General features: G+C 35.9%; 1 protein-coding gene across 1 annotated transcript in view; it reads left to right on the forward strand.

Annotated features, from left to right (window-relative positions):
- The first annotated feature begins 14905 nt into the window (after nt 1-14905).
- The window catches only part of LOC131678269 (ras-related and estrogen-regulated growth inhibitor-like protein), an 86683-nt gene continuing 77114 nt past the window's right edge, over nt 14906-24474 (forward strand). Inside the window, exon 1 of the mRNA XM_058958287.1 lies at nt 14906-15359. The gene's annotated coding sequence lies outside the window, so the exon portion shown is untranslated. The remainder of the gene's footprint in view (nt 15360-24474) is intronic.

Below are 24474 nucleotides of genomic sequence, written 5' to 3' on the forward strand. Positions count from 1 at the left end.
AAGTGTAATAAGAATGAAAGACATTTCCATAATGTTATATTGTACGAACCAGCTATTAAATCATAGTTTGGAGAAATGAGAAAGGCACAATTGAACCTCTAGTAGCGGTAAGCTTGAAGCTAGTTGGTACCGCCGCACGGTACTATCTTTGATTTTAGGCCTGAGTTTAGTTCGGTCTAAGACGTTAGTACCTGTCATCGCAGAAATGGCTGCATCCTGAAGCCAAATGAAAACAGTGTAAAGGGGCGCCATATTCCTCTTGCATACATCTCAATAATTTGAATCAACTTTTCGACCTTTATGTGCAATATTATGGTCCATGTTGCACACAAACCATATGAGGGCAAGTAAGCAAGTTTTATCCCGTACGAAAAACAGGTATAATCGAGTTTTAAATGTTATTTTTTTGATATTCTTTATCGTCCTATCCATAAGGTGCTGCAGGTGCTCATTTGAAAATGCCATGTCGAAGAGTTATATTGCAGGTTAGCAGAAGTCGAATCAATTTGAAACAAACCGTAGAACGAAATTTTATAATTGGATGCAGAGCTGCATTAAATAAAAATTATTTTCGTTTGTTAGTTTACTTATGGCTATCAAAATGAGTGAAGCTGTTTAATTTATCCACAATTTTTTAGTTAGTTTAACTAGAGGCAAAGAAAAGAATATATAATCACAATGTGTACCCTTTTCTACTTTTATCTTCTCACAAAGAACACAATAAGCAAGTGGAAGTTTTCTTATATTTTTACTGCTTTTGAAAGAATCCAAACTAATATTAAATAAAAGATTGTAAATAAAGCCATGTCATACAACCTAAGTAATACTATGACGACAAACAATCTGCTACAAATATTCTCATTTTGATCATTATATAATATCGAAGCTTGCTTATATTGTTTCACTGTTTAAAATTTTCCATCAGATCTTGGACGATTAGCATTTCCACTATAGAACAAATTGTTGTTTAATTCTTAGTGATAGAACAGAAATGCACAGGGTTTGAAAGAAGTTGTGAAAGTTGAGACTGGACAGATTACTTGGCAAAATGACACAAAAAGTTGAATGTGGAAGAATCGCCCAAATTGTGTCGGAACTTAAGGGGGGTTGTGCAAGGTATTATCGGCAAAAAAATTGGATTCCTTAATTTTTTTCGATATAAAGATACGAAAGTTTTGCGGTGTACACCATAACTCAAAATCTGCTGGACCAATCGTTGATACATTTGCATAGTTGTTTTTAACATCACTAAGTAACCAATGGAGCCTTTATTTTTTGGTCGATTTTCGAACTTTTCGTAGCACTTTGAAGCCAAAGTCCGATTATTGCTAAAAAACGATGAAAATGCTATTGAAAAAATAATAATATTAAGCATTTGTAGTTACCTGGGCAATGATGTGAAGAAGAAAAACTGCAAAATTCAGTATGATTGGTCCAGGAAATTTTGAGTTACGGTTTACACCGCATTTTGTCGAGGCGCCTCCTGAAGATTCACTGTCTGCATCAAGTGTCAGGTTCAATTTGTTAAGTTATATCTGTCAATTGATTATCAGATCGATTGCAAACTATAGGAATTAATTAATTGTAATTTATTATTTTGTAACCGGGATTTGAAGTATTCTCAATTTTCGCATGACGTCGAAAAATTTCGTTTTAGCAATCCAAGATGTTGAAAGCTCAGCAATTTGGATTTAACCCATTTGACAGATTTACTTCGTTGAAAATCAGCTTTTGAAGTTGTCAAATTCTCAGCTCAATTACTGAAATTTTGGTATTTCAGGATTGATTAGGTAATCGTGCTGATAATTTAAATTACTTCATTTTCAGCAAAGTAGGTCTGCCAAATTCTATATGCATGGTTAGTGGAGTAGTTGGGTAGGATGGTATAATAAGCCCCACCAGGCTAAAATGTCAGATTTCTTTTCCAATGACTACATAATTATCTGAAGCAAATAATTGGTTTTGGCTTTTTCATGTGCTGCAGAACAGCAACTAATACAAACGTTTCCAAAAAAGGTAAGCTTCCATTATTGTTCTGTAAGCATTTGATTTAATTTGAAATAGTCAGATTTGGTTGAACTGTCTGACTACTAAATATAATGTTAGAGAAGCTTTCCTTGGAGTGGCTAGAGACTATCAATACGACTCTATACCGTTCACGATAGCATGCACCATTATTAGCAAAATAGCGAAATAAAGTTGTCACTTGGATCTTAAATAATTCTAATGTTATTTTCTTTAAGCTAAATCGAGGATTCCAAAATTATTTTAAAAATATAAATACATCAGACTATTAACTGGCATAAACAGTGAATTTTCAATTAACCTCATTGTACGGTTTTTAACATTGCCGTATACCCGAGCAGAAGAAAATAACTGCGGAATACTAAATTTAGGTATCAATACCAACGACTGTTTACCACAATATGGTATTAATGAGCTCTACATACGAGGTAAAATACCACAAAAAATACCACAGACATGTTCTACACATAACTATTTGATAATGAAACGAGTTATTATAATACCTGAATAATAATAAAACATTTTTCAAACTTCCAATAATAAAATTCACTCTATGGAGGTATTCAATAAGGCATTGGTTTGGTATTTGAAAAATTAACTGGAATACATAAATAATACTAAAACAAAGTATTATACCTCATTGAGGTATTAGGCAGGTATTGAAAAATGTTTCTTCAATACCTGCTTAATACCTCAATGAGGTATAATAATCAATTAATACTAAGTTTTGGTATGAATACCAAAAAACAGTATGCTCGGGTTATTGCCCAGTTATTTTCTCCTGGTCGGGTATTGCCGATGGCAGCATCATGTTACAGGAAAAAGACAAAAATATGACATGCTCCTCTTGCGCATACTTCGTTATTTTCAATCCTGTCTTCGGCTTTCTTCTGGATCAATATGGCTCTCTTTGCTCGCAACAAAGATGGCCATAAATAAGCCAGTTTTAACAGGTAGGAGAGACAAGCACCGTCGAGCTATATTTACCTGTATTTTTGATTTCTCTGTTCTTTCCTTCTCTCTACACGCTTGATTTCAATTGCTCATCGAAGAGTTACAGGAATGCACATTTGGATAAATCGAATCGATTATCGCATATTCAGATCAAAGTTGTTTTTGCGAATTAGAATCAAAACTGCAATAAGAATTGTTTTGATTTTTTCTTTTACATATCGCTGTGAGAATAAGTGGGATCATTTTATTCCTAAATATAAATCAATAACATGTTATCACGAATTATTGCCCATATATCTGTCGTATCTCACATCAAAGAAAGTGAATAACGAAAAAAATTAGTTTTTTTCATTGGATAGATCCAAATAAATGACAATCGGATGTAGATCGTAAAATGCACTATTTAAAAAAAAATCTTATTTTCACTCCCAGTTCACAAATTGAATCAGAATGTTAACTGCCTACAAAGTAACTCCATAAATACCCTAAGCAAAGATTAAATAAAAGATTTTAAATATACGCATTTTTCCTATTTGATTAAACTCACTTAAAAAAAAAATAAAAATATTTTAAAATTGATTGCGAACGCAACGGCGAACAATATATTTGTTCGTAAAAATATATTACTAGGATGCTCAAAACTTTCATTTCTGTTTTAATGTACTTATTATTTTATTTATAAAATCGTAGAAATTTTGTTAGCAAATAAAATCGTTCCAATCTGCATTGATGCATTACAGAAATATGCAATCAACAATATGAAATATAACAGTTGTGATCATTATGTCAAGGTTTAATTTTTTGTTTGACCTTTGTTTACTTTTTATTTAAGCTTCGCTGAAAAAACGAGTACAATTCCAATTCGCAGAGTGGTATCTAACCTTTATTTATAATTGATATTTATTCCAAACTTGTGAAAATTAGCTTGAAACGAATATAAATATTCTCCCCCCGTGTCGACAGGTATCGTGTTCAATTAGAATGATATTCACAGTTCATTTTGAATTCAAATTGAAATATTTCAACCAATTTTTTAATCAAAGTTTAAAATAACTATCATGGCACCAGTTACAAACAATGGTTCAACTACTTCAAACTTATTTTCTTTTGTGCATTGCATTGCATTGTTACTACAAAATGCTGTACATCATCGGCAACTATAAACTATCCATTAAGTTAAAGTTCTAAGTTCAGAAACATCAGTTACATGTTGACAAAATTGTTCTCACACGCTATGGAACGAGACATATGACGAAGAAAAGCTATTTTACTGCAAGAAAATATCGGAATGAAAAACAATTCTCCATGTTGTCTAATTTACTCATTTTCTTTAACATGAATTTGTTGCTTTTTAACATTGTCGTGTATCGCAGATCAGAACGCAGCCATATAAATGACAGCATCGTTGGGTTAAAGCTTACCAAATAGTTTAGGCCGGTTTAAAAGTTAGTCCGGTTTAAAATAGTTAGTACGCGTTTGAGCTTACGGCTATAGGTGGATTAAAACAAGTTTTTCAGTTCAATATTACCGTTCAATAACGGCGCGCTTGGATTTTCTATTTTGGGCTCACAATGTCATTCCCAAAAGCAATCCTTTTTGAACATTGAGCTGTTCACGCACAATTCGAGATGAGTGCAACGCTCACAAAAAACCTGTTTTAATCCACCTAGCGGTGCAATTGTGCCTTTCTCATTTTTCTAAACTATGGCACGGAGGCTTTATATGTTCAACATAATTGTGAATAAGTCCATTACATTCTTAGTACACTTTGCACTTATACACAATGGCTTGCCAGCCACGAACTTGATGAGCTACGCGTCGACGGTGAAACACTTGAAACAAAAAAATATCGTACTTCATTGGCCTAATCAGCATTAGATCAATGTTATCTGCTTGCTAACTCATTTTGTCATGCGGGGGTGGGTATGCGAGGAGGGCGAAAGTCCCATGAACGAACGACTCCCCAGCTTAAATTGGTATGGTTTGTGATATAGTGGTGGTTTAAAGATGATGGGGTTGAAGGGGAGGGGTATGAGGGCTGGTGGTGGTCTGAGGGATGATTTAAGAAGATTTTTAAGGAAGGGGAGTGAACAGAAGGGGGGGGGGTGTAACCCCTCTCCTTAAACTATCAACTACACCCCTGTTAAAATCCAGAAACCTTACGCGAGTCAAAAAAAATTTGCCCTCCGCCGAGATTAGGTTGACGTTTTTCAGAGTGATTGTATAACCTTTCTATATGAGAAAGGCAAAAAAGTGCCAAAATCCAAAAAAGTGAATCATCGTCAAATTTTTCGAGTTTGCATCAAATCTCGACGTTTTATGCTCCTTGAAGACATTTAGCATCAAAAATAAAAATTCTAATTTTAATTTTTTCCTATAGTTCATATGAGAAATTTCTGTGTGGCCGCACTCTTAAACCCGTAATTCCGGAACCAGAATTCTGATCGATCCAAAATTCAATAGCAGCCGATGGGAAGGTTGCACCTTTCATTTGGGACTAAGTTTGGGCAAATCGGTTCAGCCATCTCTGAGAAAAATGAGTGACATTATTTGACACATACGCACATACATACACACACATACACACACACACACATACAGACTTTTTCCAATCTCGACGAACTGAGTCGAATGGGATATGACACTCGGCCGTCCGGGCCGGGATTAGGTTGACATTTTTCAGAGTGATTGCATAGCCTTTCTATATAAGAAATGCAAAAAAGTGCCAAAATCCAAAAAAGTGAATCGTCGTCAAATTTTTTTTCGAGTTTGCATCAAATCTCGACGTTTCATGCTCCTTGAAGACGTTTAGCATCAAAAATAAAAATTCTATTTTTAATTTTTCCTATAGTTCATATGAGAAATTTATGTGTGGCCGCGCTCTTAAACCCGTAATTCCGGAACCAGAATTCCGATCGATCCAAAATTCAATAGCAGCCGATGGGAAGGTTGCACCTTTCATTTGAGACTAAGTTTGGGCAAATCGGTCCAGCCATCTCTGAGAAAAATGAGTGACGTTATTTAACATATACGCACATACACACACACATACACATACACACACACACACACTCACACACACATACAGACTTTTTCCGATCTCGACGAACTGAGTCGAATGGGATATGACACTCGGCCCTCCGGGCCGGGATTAGGTTGACGTTTTTCAGAGTGATTGCATAACCTTTCTATATGAGAAAGGTAAAAACGATGACGCATACTCACACACAAGGAAACTTTGTTAGTATTTGGTTTCGTATCTTTCTTCTACACCTTACATTCCCCCCACCTATCCGCCACAAGCAATCTCATCATTATTGCTGCTGCATTTGCATTTTGTTTTGTTTCATTCTTTTCTCTGCTGCTATAAATAGCTGGTGACCTGAAACTTCTAGTAAAAAATCCTGATATCAGAGATTCTAGAGATTAGAACCGACAAACTTCTATTCGGTAAAAACACCTCTTTACTACCCGTGCCATGACGACAAACTGGTGCAGTAGTAAAATGACATATATAAGCTTTAAACTAATGATGAGTGAGATAATATCGTTTGCCTCCCCGCCACCGCGTCGTCATTGACGCATTTTGCTTTGTGCCATTTCCCCGCTGTTATTATTATTTCGTTTGTATGTATGTGTTATGAACAAAGCCTTACTAGAAAAAAAAAAAGATTACGGGTTGCATCAGGACTGGAACCGACAAAAATCTACTCGCTAAAACGCCTACTTTACAGCTTAGACCATAACGACACATAATGAGCTATATAAACTTCTCATCATTGCAGCAACGATCACAAATGGGACAGCATGGAGATGATGGTATGTGTTATTTAAGTTATGTCTGGACTGAATGAGCCAACAGCGTGTAGCTATGGATACGATATTGTATTGCACAAGTATGAGGTTGGTTGAACACTAACGGAAGCTTTTCGCTCACCGTTCGAGAGCGAAAAAAACAGATGCATTTCCGCTCTCAAAGATTCTTTTTGGGTATGGTTGGCAACTGATAGAAATCGCTAGTTTTAATTGCTCAAGTGTTCGTTACTGGTTGAGAAAAAAAAACATAGTTTCACTTTTCAAGATTTCAAATCATATACACCTAACACATATTGCTCAGGATTTTTAAAATTACCCGGTTTTCTTAATATATTCAAATGAAATTTACAGACTAGAAACTTCAATCAGAACTTGGCTCATAACCCACAATATTCTCAAAGACGGTGTTAAGTCAGATCGGACTAAGTCGCAAAACATCAAAAAATGAGATAATGATATCACTGGATAAAGAATTTCGTCACCTACACTCGACATTTGCCAGATTTGAAATATGTAACAATAAATAATACTTGTAGCAAAAATTAATTTTCAATTATAATGTAAAGGATACTGCGATTCAGCATCCTTTATATTATAATTGAAACTCGTTTTTCTCGAAATCAATATTTTGCCACCTTGTCCGGTCTGACTTAACACCGACCATATCACCATATTATTAACTTGTCCAACATTGTGAGACCCGCTCCACCTTCTCGTATAAAATCTTGATAGTTGGAGAAAATTCTATACCTAAATACTTTGATAAAAGTTGCCTTCTACCTATACGTGATGGTATAGGTTCACATGAGACCTCCTGGATTGGCCAGGGAAACCTTTCTGTAACCTGTAACGGACCTTTAGATTTTGCATCATAGCCTTTATCCATTCTGTATTGAGTAAATCACTGACATATCGTCGCCTTTTCTGATTCGTTACTCTCGATTGTGTATCAATGTTTTAGGTTTCTTCTGGCGGTTGTACAATAGCCGTAAAGGATGAAGTCTAATTCAACACTAAGTAACAGCATATATTAATATACCGGCTCTTCCTCGCCAAGGTATAACTTTCAAAGCTTTGGTTTACAAACCGTATTTAAAAAATAAACTTTCCTGTATGAAATTTATTGATCGGCCCAAGATGAAGCTGTCGAATTGCAAAAAGGATTTTGTGCTGCAAGCAATCTGTAGATGTGTCAAAATAAGCTTGTTTTTTAAATCTGGAAACGACTACCGACAAATCCACATTGACAAACACCCCAAAAGTGACTTCTTGAGTTCTCACGAAGGTCCGACACTAGCTTTGTTCTACCTACTGCTTTCCTAAACAGTGGTAAACATTTCAACACTCCAGAATTTCACTCTGTCAGAAAATGTAGGGCCATCAGAAGCTAAAACTTCATAAATTCGCGCACCTGATCCATTCTTCAAAATTATCTAGTGCAGTACTCTGCGTCACTGGGTGCAAGGGCGTGGCCATCTACTTTATTGATCATACTATAATCAGTCTTTTTAGGTTGCACGTTGAGTATCATGTACTACTCCCAAGTATCATACAATTGGTTCAATTTTGAATTTCAACAGGCTTTGATCAATCACGGGAAACTAACGGGCGGTCAACAAAACTAAGCTGAGCTTAGATTGGGAATCTTTTCAGTAAAAATGACGAAATAAGGGCTATTTCGTAAAAACCCGCGGTAGTTCATTATCACATTTAAATTTGAAACTATTCTATAAGGCAATTTCATGAATAATGAAATCTTATATAATCCTCTTCTTCGTGAAGTGGAAGATTCTACAGATTAAAGATTGAGCACTTCATTTCAAACAGGGCGTTACAACTCAATAATATGAATGAAAGTAGCACAAAAACAAAACATATAAGCTTTCCGTTCATTCGAACAACTGGCCAGTTAATGCTATGATGTATGTACAGTAATCAAATAATTACAGCGTGTGTATCAAACAAGATATTCAAATCTGGAGGCACAACGTGAAAAATCATCGCCACCAGAGTGGTCTTTATCATAATCAAACAATAACAATTGCGCAGATAAGTTTCTCGGGGAAGTACACAACGTTGTGATTTTACGTTGTTTACACTGTACATACTTTTACTAATCCGTAGTTGACGCTAATTTTCCATTACTATACAGACTATACGCGCACAAAAATTCCAAAGAACTTGACACATTCATGATTACTCCATGTCGTGTCGCTATGGAATGCAGTAAACGATTTGCGACAGAAATTTTTACAACTGTCTAATTAAATATATAACTCATTTCGTTCATCAGAGTGTCATCAGCGAAAAGATTGCATGACGGGCAACCTCCTTTCTTTTCTTTTACGTTTCAGTTCTGACAAAGAATCGCGCTAATCTTCGTTTCGCGATACCCGCCAAACGATACCAACAAACCTCGCCAGACAAGAGCGTTCATTAGACGGCACTTGAAGGTCGGCTCATAAACACGTCATTGCATCTCATACGAGGAACATCACACGGGAGCTGATTTTGGTTAGGTGAGATGTAATGAAGTATTGGGGAAACTGCTGTTCATATTGTATGGATGTCCACTGCTTCAGCTTCAGGTAATTGAACTGCTGAGCTAATCATGAGAAATACAGATTCTGTAGGGGAATGTCTCAAAAATAGGTGTCACCTATAATGGAATTTCCCAAATACTTAAAGGAGACCGATCGTCTATTGCGACTCAAGAATCAATTATAAAATAACAATAGAACACAATTATAAAATCCTTTTATTTTCACATACCGATCTTTGGAAGAACAATATTTTGACAAAAAAATTGAATCTAATTTCGAAATTATCTTCTGCAGGTTCCATAACAAAAATTTATTTGTTTTTTTTTTAAGATTTTGATCATCAATTTTTATGATAGTTTTTCAAGAAATAGTTTTACGCAGATATCCCACTTTTATGCGGTTAAATTAGTGAACACACAGTATAAGAAGAAATAATTAGATTAAATGGGGGGGAGGTGGTGCCACATTCAACCGCATATTATGCCTTCCATTTGAGACTTGGATTATGAAAATCCAACCATCACCGATGAACCGATATGATTTTAATTCTGGAATATGCCCGAAACCCGGAATTTCCGAAATTGTCGATAATGGACAATATATTAAAATAATTTTTGATTGGTCAGCAGTGATTTAGACCTATAAATCGAAGTAATTTGATGTCTGAGCTATAACAATTAGGGATTTAGCGTCAAACCGGCGCTAATCTATTCCGACAAAAAGCTAGTGTCGGTTTTTGAAGATACGAAGTCGAAACGCACCTCATGACTAACAATTGTACTGGTTTACATCGGAAATTCTTATGTGACCACAGTAACCAACCCGTAAATCCATGTCAGATCTGAATAAACTTCAATAACTGTCAATGGGAGCATAATATCTTACATTTAAAATCAAGGTTGAGAAAATCGGTCAAGAGTTCGATGAAGAATAGATGTGATATTAATTTATGAACTTGGCAAGTTCCTCGCGGGCATCAATAATTGTCATAAGTGGTCAATGCTACTTTGATTGGTCATAATTTTTCTCGACCCGCAAATCCAAGTAATCTTGCATCTTTTTTAATGTGTATTGCATCATTTGGCCATCATACTGGCCGGTGCATTCTTCAACCCGCAGTTCCGGAACCGGAAGTCCGATCAACAAAGAATTCAATACCAGCTTATGGAAGGGTTATACCATTCATTTGAATCTAAGCTCGGCAAATATTTGTGCCTGCGTGCGTATGTGTTTTCCCTTATTTATAGTAAGGTTTAAAAAATTTCAAAAGTCTTGAGTGTATTGGCACTGTGTGGGGCTCACGACTCATTTTCGTGCCTAACCACTAAAATACTCTTTATTCTTTTTTCGCCCTTCTTCCTCACGGAAGTACATCAAGTTATTAGTTCGTGGGGGGGGGGGGGCGGGTTCGTTGTGCTTTCGTCGCACTGCTTTCTTTAGATCACGAGTTTTCCGCAGCTATCTTAGAGCCTCATTTGATCTTGTAATGGTTCGATCATTTAACTCTCAACTCTTCTCTTGCTTTTCATCTTCATCTATTACGTCGCTATTAAGCTTTCGGCTCAGTAAGCCGTTTAGCTGCTGATTTCATGAATTATTTAGCTCCTGTTTTCGTGAGTCATTCAGCTCCCAGCCTTATCAGTACCCGGCGGTGAACTCACCCTATTCCGACTGAGAGTTCCCCGACGGAAGAATCCCTTCCGACACCGATACCCACTTTCTTGAGCCATTTTGCTCCCGCTGCTTTATAGAGATCAACTCGTTTATTATCTGCCGGTGAAACTACCCTACTCCAAATAAGTCCTTCTCCGGCGGCGCAATTTCTATCGGTACCGATATTTGTTTTGTGAGCCAATTAGCTCCCCGCCACTTAGAATCTGCGCTACGGCGAGTTTCTCGGCGGTGGATCCCGCCTAGTCAACGAGCCAGCCAACAGGTGCCAGGGTCTGTCCAGCGATTCCTGGTGGACCATAGCTTCCAGTTTACTGGCACCCCAACGACCTTTTGCTGGCTGTTCGACGCGATCTACTCGAACTAGTCCCTGGCGGTGGATCTAGCCTACTAACGAGCTACCTATGCACCCACACCGACTTTGAGTTTCGCAGCAGCTGCCCAGGTTGGTACGCCATACCTCAGTATTGAGGATGAGACACCCGCAAGAAGACGTCTCGTACTGCATCTTGCTGCTCCGATATTCGGCATGATCCTTGCCAATACGTTAGTGGTCCTCACAGCCTTCTCCCATACATAGTCGACATGGCTGTTGTAATTTAACCGATCGTCGACCTGGTGCTTCAGCGCACGCATCGTTGGAATTGAGTGTCCATCGACACTGACCACTTTCACATGCAGAAAAAAATCCAATTTTGCGAAAGCTAAAAAATTGTCGGCAAATAGCTAGAGAGAGTGCCAGTTATCAAAGACCTTGGTGTACTCAGGGACTCGCAACTGACATTCAGAAACCATTACTCTCACATTATAGCACAGGTAAAAAGAAATCTTGGTTGCATAATATGAATCGTCAACGAGTTTATTGTAGTAAATCCAAAGTAAATTAAATTTATTGTAAGAATGACCTAAGAACGGGTGAAAAACTTTAAATTTGACGTAATGTCGATTTTTTAGTCCTTTTTCCACTAAGGATTTACTAAAGATAGTGACTACAAAGAATTTGTAGATTTTGTAGGTCATGCCTCAAGATTTTCTTGCGATGAATTTTTCAAATTGAATCGTTTTCAAATAAATTGTACGTAGTTTTGAAAAATCATGTTTTAAGATGAACGCGTTTAAATTTTAAAGAACACTTTCGATGAATTATTCGTGGTACAATGTCAATTTTGTAACAATTACATGGAATTATGGCCTTTAGACATCGCCGATTGCGATTCTGCAATCCGTTTTTCGAAATTCAATATGGCGGGCTCCCATTAAAAATAGTTGGTATTTCAGCAAAAAACGAAAAAAGTTTTTGTGATTTATAAACACCAATTTGAGTTGTTATGTATCCTAATCAAAAAATGGCGATTCTAATGCTGGACTAAATGTGACTTTAACAAGTTTGAGCATTTTTTCGTTTTTCACCGCATTATGTTTGATAACTCACAATTAGTCTGCGATACCTCTACAGATCAAGCCGTTCTCGAGGCTGTGCACATGTACAGTGCAACGCGAACCGTTCTGGGAACGTGCATAATGCCATGAACAGGTTTCTACCCGAGGCGCCGCTTCGAACACCCAAGTAACCATAAGCATTAAGCCATTGAACTATATTTGCTATATATTTGAACTAATGTTGCATTGAAACTCCATTACAGCATTAACAATGCAATGAAGGTCTATATTAGCATCAATAATGCATAACTGCGCAGTCGACATATAGCATTATCGCTTGCTCTATATGCGTATATAAAGCTGATATAACGCGTACATGCTTCAAGGATCTTTAAAGCATGTAAGCTTTATAAGTGCATTTAGTGCCATTATAGAGCAAATAAAAAGCCGATATAATGCTATTGTAATGCTGTGGGTTTATCTGTTATGCAACTCTTCTTGAAGATTATATTCGGCATATTTCATTTCAATCGAACATGTGCAATATAGTCTAGGAGGCAACCGCAGCGCACTTACCGTCAAGGACGAGGCAAGCTACCTCAGTTTGAGACTGACTAAAGGTAATTTTCGTAAAACAGTCATATTATGTGAGAACGAAAACCCATTAAGGATATTCATTACAATGCATTAGAAGAGAGACAATTGCGGTTTTAAACAGCACATCTTATTTTAATTTTTTCCTTTTTGCTCATCATACCGAAGGAAAACATAAGAAATGGTTTCAAAACCATGGCGGACAATGACAGCCAACTAAAACTTTTTAATAGCATTAGTATTGCCAATATGAGGCTTTCAAAATTGACATTTGTGTGCTGGTGCTATATAATAGCATTAGTACTGCAGAAACGAGCTGTCAATCTCTGCACGGTAATAGCACTATATTTCACCTTTTCTGGCATAATATCAGCATTATATCAGTATTTAGGGCTTCACGGCTCTTTAAGACAGCTTTATATGTGGATCTAAAGCAGATATTAGGCTACGTTATAATGCTTATTGGTTACTTGGGCAAGGTAGAAAATTTTATTTATATGCGGATCGAAAAACTCGTTTAACACAATATAGTAGGCACTTATATTTTTCAAAAATGCAAAGAAAAAAACCAAATTTTTGAAAATTTTGAATGAAAGCCTTTCCTTAATTTGTCAGGACAGGTGATTAGATGAACTTTCGTATCTATTGTTTCTTTAGCCCTAGTAGGCAGGGGATCATATTACATATTATTCAAAGCACTTACAATTCAAATTGACTACAAAATGGAGAATTTTGAAATTTACATTTTTATTTCATTGAGAAATTATGAGAAAAAACAAAAGTGGGATCAAGTGTACCCACTCTCCCCTACCATATATCTAATACAAACGAAGCAAAAGGATTGCGCTAACTCGTCCAACCACCAGCTAGTCCCGGGTCCCCATAAAAACAATAGGCTTTAAAGATAAACTGTGCAAAAATCGGTTAATTTGCTCCCAATCGGAAAAACGATATGCCCGATTGTAAGTATTGCAATAATTTCGTTTTCACCCTTTACAATCCAGGGAAAAACAATAGTCAAGAGAATTAATTTATTCCAGTCAATCATTTCAAATTAAAGCCTCCAGAACATATATGATTTTCACATGGCCGGTAATGTGGGTTCTGTGGGTTGCACCACCCACTCGAAACATGTATCTTTGCGCCCGCCATACCATATAATGTAACTCACTACCCACTCGGTTGCAATGTGTGTTACTGGGCATGGCGGGCCATGGTGAAGCATACGCAAATAGCTGCAGGCTGGAATTTGAACAGTAGTTATAATAGCAACAACAACAATTAAAAATCATTCAAGTGTAAATATTTAAGCAATACATCAAACACAAATATGAATATTTGTTTAAAGCTGCTCTTATCAGGCCCTAAATTGAAACACTGATGGTGCATCTTCTTCTAATTTGTTGTGTGAACATTAACATTTAGATTGACAAATGCAATAGTGTGCGCAACTATGTTAAATTCTGCATCATACCTGATGTAGGTTTAAATGCTGGTTAGATCAATCTTTAATAAGTACCAAATTTATCTCAGCATGTAAACTGTATGTAACTGGTAATCGATTTTTCTCTACCGTTGCATAAGCAAGCATATAATTATCAATGCTGACCGAGATTTCGGTACGGCAAATTTTAAACAATTCTTTTATACTGAGTTCGTTTATTTTTCTGGTTTCCGTTGTGATCGGAATTCAACCAGTTCAAAATGGAACAACCTATAGCTTGCGCCTATATAGATACATATATAGGACGGACATTTTGGCAGGAAGCGCATGCGCGTGTTTTTCTCTAGCTATAATTTTACTCCCTTTGGTTATAGCAAAATCAACTGCCGGTGAAGAGAAAGCCAGTCCTTTGCACCCATCGTACGGTTCGAGATATATATGTCTGGCGACGACTTGAGCTGGTTTCAGTCTGTTGATGAAGATTCCTCAGTGCATTTCGCGCAGTACACCTCGGAATAAATAAATCTTTATATAAAATAGCTGTATATGCTGACAGCAACAAGTTGATTCTCTTTTTCTTCTACCGGAAGAGCTGTTCTCCGTGTGTTGGTGTGGATTCTCACATAATTATGGATGATTTTCGCTGCAATGAAAACGGATGGAATTGTTGAACAGTGCCCTGCCATTGGGACCAGCTGAGTGAATACATGTGTTTAGTGGACGAAGAAAAGCTTATAAATAGTGATTGGAAACATGATATGCTCTGAAGAGATCTAATTTGCAAGTGAAGTTTGGTTTAATTTGGAATATCGAGTAATAGTGGGAAAGACTCTGATTAATTAGCACCAAGCAAAAGCAGAAAGGACTTCTATAAATATCTTCTGGATATAGTATTGCATCGGCCTTCGAAGTAATACAACATAGTATTCAAGGTAGGTGTTTCTAGAAACTACAAAAGATTTATGTATAATTTCTAGTGGCATAACCAAATCCCTCAATCAATGGCGGATCCAGGGGGAGGGTCCTGGGGGTCCGAACCCCTCCCGAAAATTAGTTGAGAATTTTTAAATTAGTTTGAATTTTATATTAGTTTCAAACCCAAATCTTTTCAAATAAAATGTGACCACCAATACTGATTTTCATTACATGAGGCTTTTACGTATTACGTATTATACAATGTTCATTTTAAAATTGAAATTTCGAACCCCTCCCGAAATTTTATTCTGGATCCGCCCCTGCCCTCAATAGTATTAAGTTTCAGATGGAGTATGTGGGCACAAACCACCTACCATTGAGTTGAAAGTTGAACACCGCATAAATGCGGCAATGTAGCCTTTTATATTCTATCTAATTTTAAAGTAAATGGCTCCAAACTAAAATTGAATACATCTTCAATTTTCCTATGGTAAACGTTTTGTTTATAGTCGAACTACTAATCGACTGGACTACATGCAGCTGGTTTCCTTTAACTAGATCATTATAGGTGCTTTGTTTACAGTTAAATGGCTCAAATTAACCAGGTCTGTGTTTTCGTTTGTAAGACTATATGAGACAACTTTTGTGAATGAAAACTCGACAAAAATCATGAATCACTTCTTGTTACTCTCAACTGAGCTAAACCGATACTCAGGTTTCGAATGATGGCTGACCGGCACGTAATATGACAGTAATGTTCTGACGCACGGGACTTGCGACAAAATATCTCTGCCAGATGCGCGTGGTCCTCGTTAAAGTGTGTTTTGATATATTCTGTTGGCATGGTTTCTGAAACTGTGTAGGCTTTCTAGGGTTTGAAAGTCTTTAATAGAAAGAAAACTTTCTCTGCAGAACTTGGAAGGCAATTTTTTATTTCAATTTGTGAATAACGCCTATAACGTCAGTACTGACGCATGCCGGTTACATGGTTACGGAATTCCCCCATCTTTGGTGTGGTTTTATGATTCTATTTTATAATTCTATACCTTGTAATATCACGGTGCTTTCGTTTTTAAAGGAGCACTACACTGATGTAGTCAGTGCCACACTCATCAAAACATAGATGCAATCAGTCTATCTCTTTTTTGCACGACACCGGTGTACCACCTGATATAAACGAAAATGCTATGATAGAACCGTGTTATATCGTCGCTGTTGTGCTATCTTATGACAAGCGCCATTTAGCACAATTCGAAAAAAATAGATTTTTAAAGTTTGAGATTAAATATCTTGAAACTTTCAAATAGTATAAACAATTCAAAGAATTGTTATTTTCCATAGGAAAAAAAATCATCAATTATTAACCTTTATTCATATCTTCACGTGGTCTATAAACAATCGGTGAATCTAGAAAAAATAATTATTTTTGGTTACAGTATTGCCAAGTTTGCTATATTTCCAGTTTTAAACTTAAACTGCATTTTTCACACAATTCGTGTATTTTTGTTTTGAATATGATTATGCCATTGTGTTTCTACGATCGTTTTAAACATAAAAACATCTTATGCATCAAGATTACTTGAGCCAATCATTTCCAGCAAAAAATTAAAAATTTCTCGCTATATCTCAGTAACCAAGCAGAATGTCAAAATTATGACAACGCCACTTTGTATAGATTTTTTAGACCAGTGATGTGGCATATCTCAGTTTACCCCAAAATGGCGTTTGTCATAAGATAGAACAACAGCGACGATATGTGATACGTTTGTAGTTTGTTTCCTTTTATTCGCTATGGGATAGACTAACTGTGGCAGCAAAAAATCGTCATTCCAGTTGAACTAAACTAAATAATTTTTTTTATTTCGACTAATATGAAGTAACTTTTTTACTTTTTGACGACATTCAATTAGCTAGAGCTTACTGAGTTGGGAAAGCTATGTAAATTTAGAGCCATAGTACTCAAATGACAGCAAGGATGTGGAATATACAAATCGGAAAACTAGAAGTGGCAGGGTTATTAGAAACAGGCCCAAAATCTAACGGACTAATCTTTTGTCATCTGCTGGCAGGAGACAAAAGACGAGTTTAGACAGTGTTATTGCGAATCGCTCAAGTCTACCAACATGTCTCACGGCAAAGCAGACTTGTCCCTTGTCGGTTCTCATGGAGAAAAGAAACAAGTTTGTCTTTGCCGTGTTAATATTGTGGCAAATGCAAAAGTAAGCACTTGTGTCAAATTGAAAAGCTTTTGACCCCTGCAGTGAGCCATCGAAGTGTTTACCATATGGCACTATGGGAAAATATGAGATAAAAATGCTATAATTTTTTAACTAACTATCGGAAAATTATCGTTTTTATCATTTAAAAAAAATTAAACTTTGTAATTGAATGAATATATGTGAATTTCATGTGAAAAATACCGGTTGTGGTTTTGTCATTCATATCAAATTTTCTCTTTTTATCATCTGTATTATTTTTAAATTAATTTTTGTTAAGGGTTTCTCCTCATCTAAAGCATGAAAAAGTGACTTCATTTCGATTTTTAGTAGGTAGAAAAAAATATTGTAGAACCAAACAATTCCAATTTGGGATTTACCAAATAAATCGTATAAAAGATAGACAAAACGCATATTTAGACCTATCAAGCACAAATTATTCCGATCATTTTTCGGTAAATGCATCATGGAAAAATGAGCAAAACATTGCAATTGAATACTGCACTCCATTTTACATATAAAAATTCTCTTCCTAGAAATTTAAATTATGAGGTAGTGCCAGAATACCACGAAACAGACATTGAAGAAGTCAAACATAGATTATGCTCAGTACGTTGGTTAAATATAATGAGTATAGAAAGAAATGTTAACAACGAAGAAAACCATTTTTATTAAATTATAAAGAACATAACTCTCAAGACTTTTTCAAAAAGACATATCTAACAGTTGTTTACCTTCTTTTCTGTTAATAATTAAGTCGCTTTAACATTCAAACCTCAACTCATTGCTTAATATGCTAGTCAAAACAGCTATCTTTCGGTCGGTACTATAAAATCAATGAAAAGTGCTATAGTGTCTCCGTAAAACCCGAAAGAAAAAGTAAACAAAGAGAGTCTCTAGTTGTTAGATGAAATTTTGAATAAAAACTCTAGAATTGATTAAAAAGTGGGGCGCCAAAAAACGGAAGAAGAAGTCATGGTAGTAAATTTCAACGGTTCGATTCGCAATGGAAAAATTAAAAAATAAACATAAACAGAAAGCTCATAAAATCTACAAAAAAGAACAACACTACACTAATTCACAAAACTATCACGACATTTGCAGTCAACTCGACACGTCTGTTGTAACACAAATGTTGTTACAAATATTCTATATTAGTACTTTAATATGCAAAAAAAATTCTTTCAGGAAGTTTACACCATTAATTCCGAAACCGACTGTAACCGCGACTTCTTTTGTTTTATATCTGAGTTCTCAAACGACATTAGTGTTTACCGACTGTCAGTATCCGACATATTTGCTGCACTAAATAATCAAGGCGCAGCAAAAGGACCAGGACCTGATGGAATACCCCCATTATTTTTGAAAATTCTGACAGGAGAACCCGCCATTACGCTATCTTTTCAACAGACTAAAAATTAAACATTCACAGAAAAATCCTCCTGTTAAGTGCCAATTTTCAAAACTGGGTCCAAATTGGACATACGAAATCACCGTGGAATTGCCATTATCTCTTGCATACCCAAACTATTCGAAAAAAAAGTGCTTGAAAAAAAATTCCAACAAGTAAAACATCAAATAATTTTACGAGCAGCATGGCTTTTTGCCGGCTGCTGAACTACATCTAATTTACCAAAATTTATAACATTTACTTTGAATGTAATCGACAATGGTAACCACGTGGAAACCCTATACACCGACTTCTGTAAGGCAATGGACCGTATTGACATTTTACTACTTTTATTCAAACTGCAGAAATTAGATATAGGATCAAGACTTCTGGAATTGTTGAAATCATATTTAGCGAAACCTGTTTCTAAAGCAATTCAAGTCACTTCTGGCGTCCTCTAGGGTTCCCATTCGGGCCCTCTTCTTTTTATTTTGTACATAAACGACATTTCTTTTATACTTAAACATGCTTATATATGCAGACGACTTGAGACTCTTTATGGAAATAGGTAATGCAAACGATGCCGAAATATTCCAGAATCAAGTCAATCCACGTCACATGTGGTGTACTAAAACACAACAAAAAAAAAGTAATTCACTAGTGTTCAGCAGACAATTTGATTCTCAATCAATAGACATATATTTAGGAAACTAACTTATAGAAAAACGTAAAATGTCCGAGATTTAGGCGTAATCTAAGACTCCATACTCACATTGTTGAACATTGCAATACTAAAATTAATAAAACTAATAGTATGCCGGGCTTGAACGCTTAAGCTATAATTTTGAAGACGCTTTCAAAAATTAAATTAGTATACAATACATACGTCAGACCAATCCTGAAATATTTAAGAGTAGTATGGAGTCCATATACCATCCTGCTTGAAGAATGCATTGAATCAGTTCAAAAACGGTTTCTCTTATATGCGTTCCCTCTTCTATCATATGAGGCACGCTGCATGCACATTCGAAGTCAAAAACACTTAACGAACACTGCGAGTTTGCAATAAATTATCTTATTAACGACATTATTTCCCAACGCATACAATTTGCAAATAAAATTGTATGCGCCGAGCTGTTATTTAAGATTTCGTAAAAAATATTTTTAGAAAAACATTTTGCAACAAATTATGCAAAAAAAAACGGGCTGCTCAATCGAATGTTGCACCAATGTAACCAAAATTCTGAGAAAATGATCATGCAACGTTAAAACATTTTTTTTTTCAACCGTAGGAATAACGAACAGCATGTAATCATTGTAATATCATTTTTGTAGTCTTCATCTGTTTGACGAAATAAGCATGTTTTTTTAAAAATTTCAAGGTACGCAGATTATAAGGAATCAAGAGTATAAACTATATTTTGAATATTTTTTATGAAACTATTTTCGATTTGCACTTACAGTGCCTTCATACAATGAATGAGATTGTCAAACAAGTGAAACTGATAGTAACTGTTCAGCAAATCATCTCTTTATTGTTGTTGCTTTCAACACCAACTCAAAAATCCGAGCGCGTGTTTTCCCAACGATGTCAATTGCCGCTCGGTGCAGCATTTTTTCCCCGTCACCTTTCACTGTGTTTTTGTTGGTGTGCTATAAATTCACTTTTCTGCGCTTGACTTTCCGCTTTTCGTTCAAAGATTGGTTTTTCTTCTGCCTGGCTGTGCACGGAAATAAATGTTTTCGACGTAGTTGGTATCATCAATTTTGATTCAAAGATATACATTTTCTTCAACTTTCATTGAAATAGTTTTGGAATGAGACGAGAGACGAGAACAGAAAAAATCCAACGTCAAATGCAGCCAATCATTTGCAGTCAAATGCAGGCAGATGTTCTGTTATTCCAGTCAAATAAGCTCAATGATTGGTTGATGATAAAGTTGGTATAATTGCTATTTATCTTTCCTGTAGTCGAATAGTCTTATTGTACGGTACAGTTCATTGAAGTTGCCGTCATGAAAATTAACTTTAAAATTATTGCAAGTTATATCAATCAGATTGAGAAAGAACGAGTCACTTAAATAATCAATTCAATTTTATTACTCCAGAGCACAGAGTAAAGAACTAATCAATATTAAGAGCTTATATGCTTTCTTACGATATAAATCAATTTAAACTTCGAAAAAGGTCACCCCAAACATATCTCACAAATTTGATTCAACCAATGAACTTAACAGCTATTATCTTTGATCAGATCAGTCCTATAAAATTATACTTTATTACCATAAACAACACATTGCATCGGCTTAATGCGCCAAATTCTTAAAAATTTAACATGAACTTTATGCTATTGCTCATAAAAGCTCAATGGATATAACATAATAAAATTTAATAACTTTCGGATGACTAGCTAGCTCCAATACGAATACTAATTTCAAGCAAGATCCTATGTGAGATATTTTCACCGGACAAGACTGTCATACTCCTTACCTTTTGGATACATTGAATTAAGAAATTTATTTATATATTTTTTCAGTGTTCACCGATCAGCCTAAACTAACCGTAATTAATTCGTGCCTACATTCCTTTAGTTGATTTTTTCATTTTATTGTCAAACAGCTAAAGTGCCTGTGTTATAATACATTCTTTTTATTTTTGTAAAGACATCGTTCCCCCCATTGTTGATGTTCACATTTCACATGCCAGCGGCGCTGTTTCCTATTCGATCTTCTACTCTACACTGATTCACTCGGCTACACCGTCAGAAGGAATGCAAAGATGTTTCGATTTTATATACATTTATCGTTATATGCTGTAGAATCACGGTGTGGTACTTCATATCAACTCTAGTCGGTTGCAGTTTGACAGCGATCGAAAGCATACCGCAAATGTGTCAATGTATCACGGAAAGGTCAATCTGGAAACACACGTGTGCTCTCAAATATGCCATTTCTTGAACGGCAGAAAGAAATGCACCCCGTTGACTAGAAAGCATGTGTAAGCCGTAGGAGATCAACGATGAATCACTACTGCGTGTAATGTAAGGACATGTCAGGAAGGCCCACGCGTAAATTTTTTCACCGTAGACGCCGCAGTGCAGGAAAAACGCGTCGACACTTAGTACTGTGGAGGTTGTTAACCTTTGCCATATTTTGTGCCTGTCGGAGTCAATAAATTCCTCGCGTGTGCAGCTCAATAGCCAGCTTTATCGATATTAGCATTTTATAGTTGCCAAGGAAAGGTTGGGAAATACTTCTCAGATTTGATATAATGAAGAATGATATTCTCGCAAATGGTTCAAACTTTCTCAATAGTTGGGGTTTGATACAGAATTTTGTCACACACAAATTACAGTTATTGCAAGTTAGCTAGTGGAAAGTTTTTTTTATTTCGATTATAGATATTTTAACCTACGCTATGCCCGCCTCCAAGTTATGTTTTTGGTACAGAATATCCTGCCTCTGCTCACAGGGACGGTATGTGGTTTGAATACCAAAGGCGGGAATGAGTTGCCCATCAACTAGGTGTCTTCAATCAGTCATAGAAAGCCAATACCTTTTTAAACGACTCGTCGACTTCTTTATGTCCAAAATTTTTAGCGCATGTAGGGTTCCAAAGTTATTTTTCGTTGAGACTGTTTTGATCCAGATAAGTGCTCGCAGTGCTAGAATCTGCTCAATATTTTCTTTCCACTCAAATTATCACGCAATATTTATAATAGTCCAATTGTATGGAAAAGTAGTCAAAGACAATCAAAAAAAATAGGTTTGAATAGTTTTCAGCAGTATTTCAAGACAAAAAATGCAAATTTGATTGTTAACCGTTAACTGAAAGTTCCCCTGGCAGCACTGCTCCAACGAACTTAAATCTGACTAATTGCAATGTCCTAGTTCTTCGGATAATACTTATAAGTAATAGTGTTTAAATGAGTGCTGGTAGTCTTAGTTAGTAACCTTAGTTGTTTTTATGAGCCAATATTGGACAAACCAAAAGTTGTAGCTGATTAGGAACTCTGTTGTTTGTGAACAATATGCGCCATAGTTTTTGTCTGCCGAATCTCAGCTTTTTCGCATCTTCTACTCAGATCTGAACAGCTGATATCTCAGCAAAAAATAGAATCTTGTAGAAGAATCTGACACATTTACGCTTATTTATTATACGCAATGCATATGTACAGATGCTACAATTGTGTTCTTGTCATACACGTCAAATAACTCACTTGCCTTGTCTAATCTTAAGACGAAAAAGTAGACTATTTACGTTTCATGAGTCCGTTAACCTAATTTAACGACGTACTCAAAAGCTTCGAACCAACACGCTCAAAAATGACAAAAGTCCACGCCTTTCTTTTCCTACGCCGTGGTGTATTTCATGCATTACACTGTTTTATGATTAACACCTCGGTAAATGCTAGGATGTCGATTTCAGTACCTTCCGCATCAACGGAAAGCAATCCAATGTGTTCAATCATACAATAATACAGAACGACGATGCTTCGGATTTATGGTAATAGTTTATAGCTCAGCTCAAAAACAAAAACGTATAGCTATCCGCCATATTCCTAAGTATTGTCGGCCGCGAACCTAGTTCTGTCGAAATATAGCAGGAACATCAATAAATATTCGCGATAATTAGTTCACCACCACCGGTTTGTTGTTTCTAGCGCAAGGACGGCAAAAGTAATTACCATATATCCGTTATGCGAAACCGTCAAAATGTTGACACGTCAGGTTAGCACTGGTTTTATGATTGGTGTCATTGTGAAGCGAGCAGACGTAATTTTAAGGAAAGCGGAAAACGGTTTTTAGGAAATCAATAAAAATGTTTTACACTCACACATGGAATGTAAAAATGCAACCGGATGGAGAAACTCTTGTTTGCCATTAGCCGAACATGACAATTTCATTTTCCTAACATTAAATGGCATTGAGAGGAATTGCCCATCCAGCCGCAGCCAGAAAGTTGTGACGATGGTGATTGTCGATGCTTTGTTGTGTGGCTGAGAAGAAAAACATTTAAACATAAAGGGAAAATTGATCACGGATCAACTCTTGCCCGGTTAGAACGTATTAAATTATAATCTTTAATTAAGTTGCTGCAAAATCATAGCATTTGATCGAAAACGAAAACCTACATATTTCATGACATGAGATTATACTATCGGTACATTTTCCGAAGAACTGTTTTTAATCCATCGAACGGTGTGAGAAGACGATTCTTATTGCACTTTTGAGTTTCAAGTGTAGTTATTTATGATCTTGACCGCACGCCTGCTAAAAAAATCACACCCGATTGCGTCGCAAGTACCACAGATAACAGACATTTAGACTAGTACAAAATTTACTAAAAAAACTGTGTAAATTTTCAATTTAATAATCGCTGGAAATTAGTGTCTCATTATTGATTTTAGGGATATTTCTATTTTTAGACTATTTTTAGACCAAGACACCAACTAACTAGTTCATTCAATATCAATTAAATTCCAAAAAATCCCCATTTTGATGCAATCTATTTTTATTTCGCTGA

This window comes from Topomyia yanbarensis, chromosome 2, assembly GCF_030247195.1.
Source record: "Topomyia yanbarensis strain Yona2022 chromosome 2, ASM3024719v1, whole genome shotgun sequence".
Classification (NCBI taxonomy): domain Eukaryota; kingdom Metazoa; phylum Arthropoda; class Insecta; order Diptera; family Culicidae; genus Topomyia; species Topomyia yanbarensis.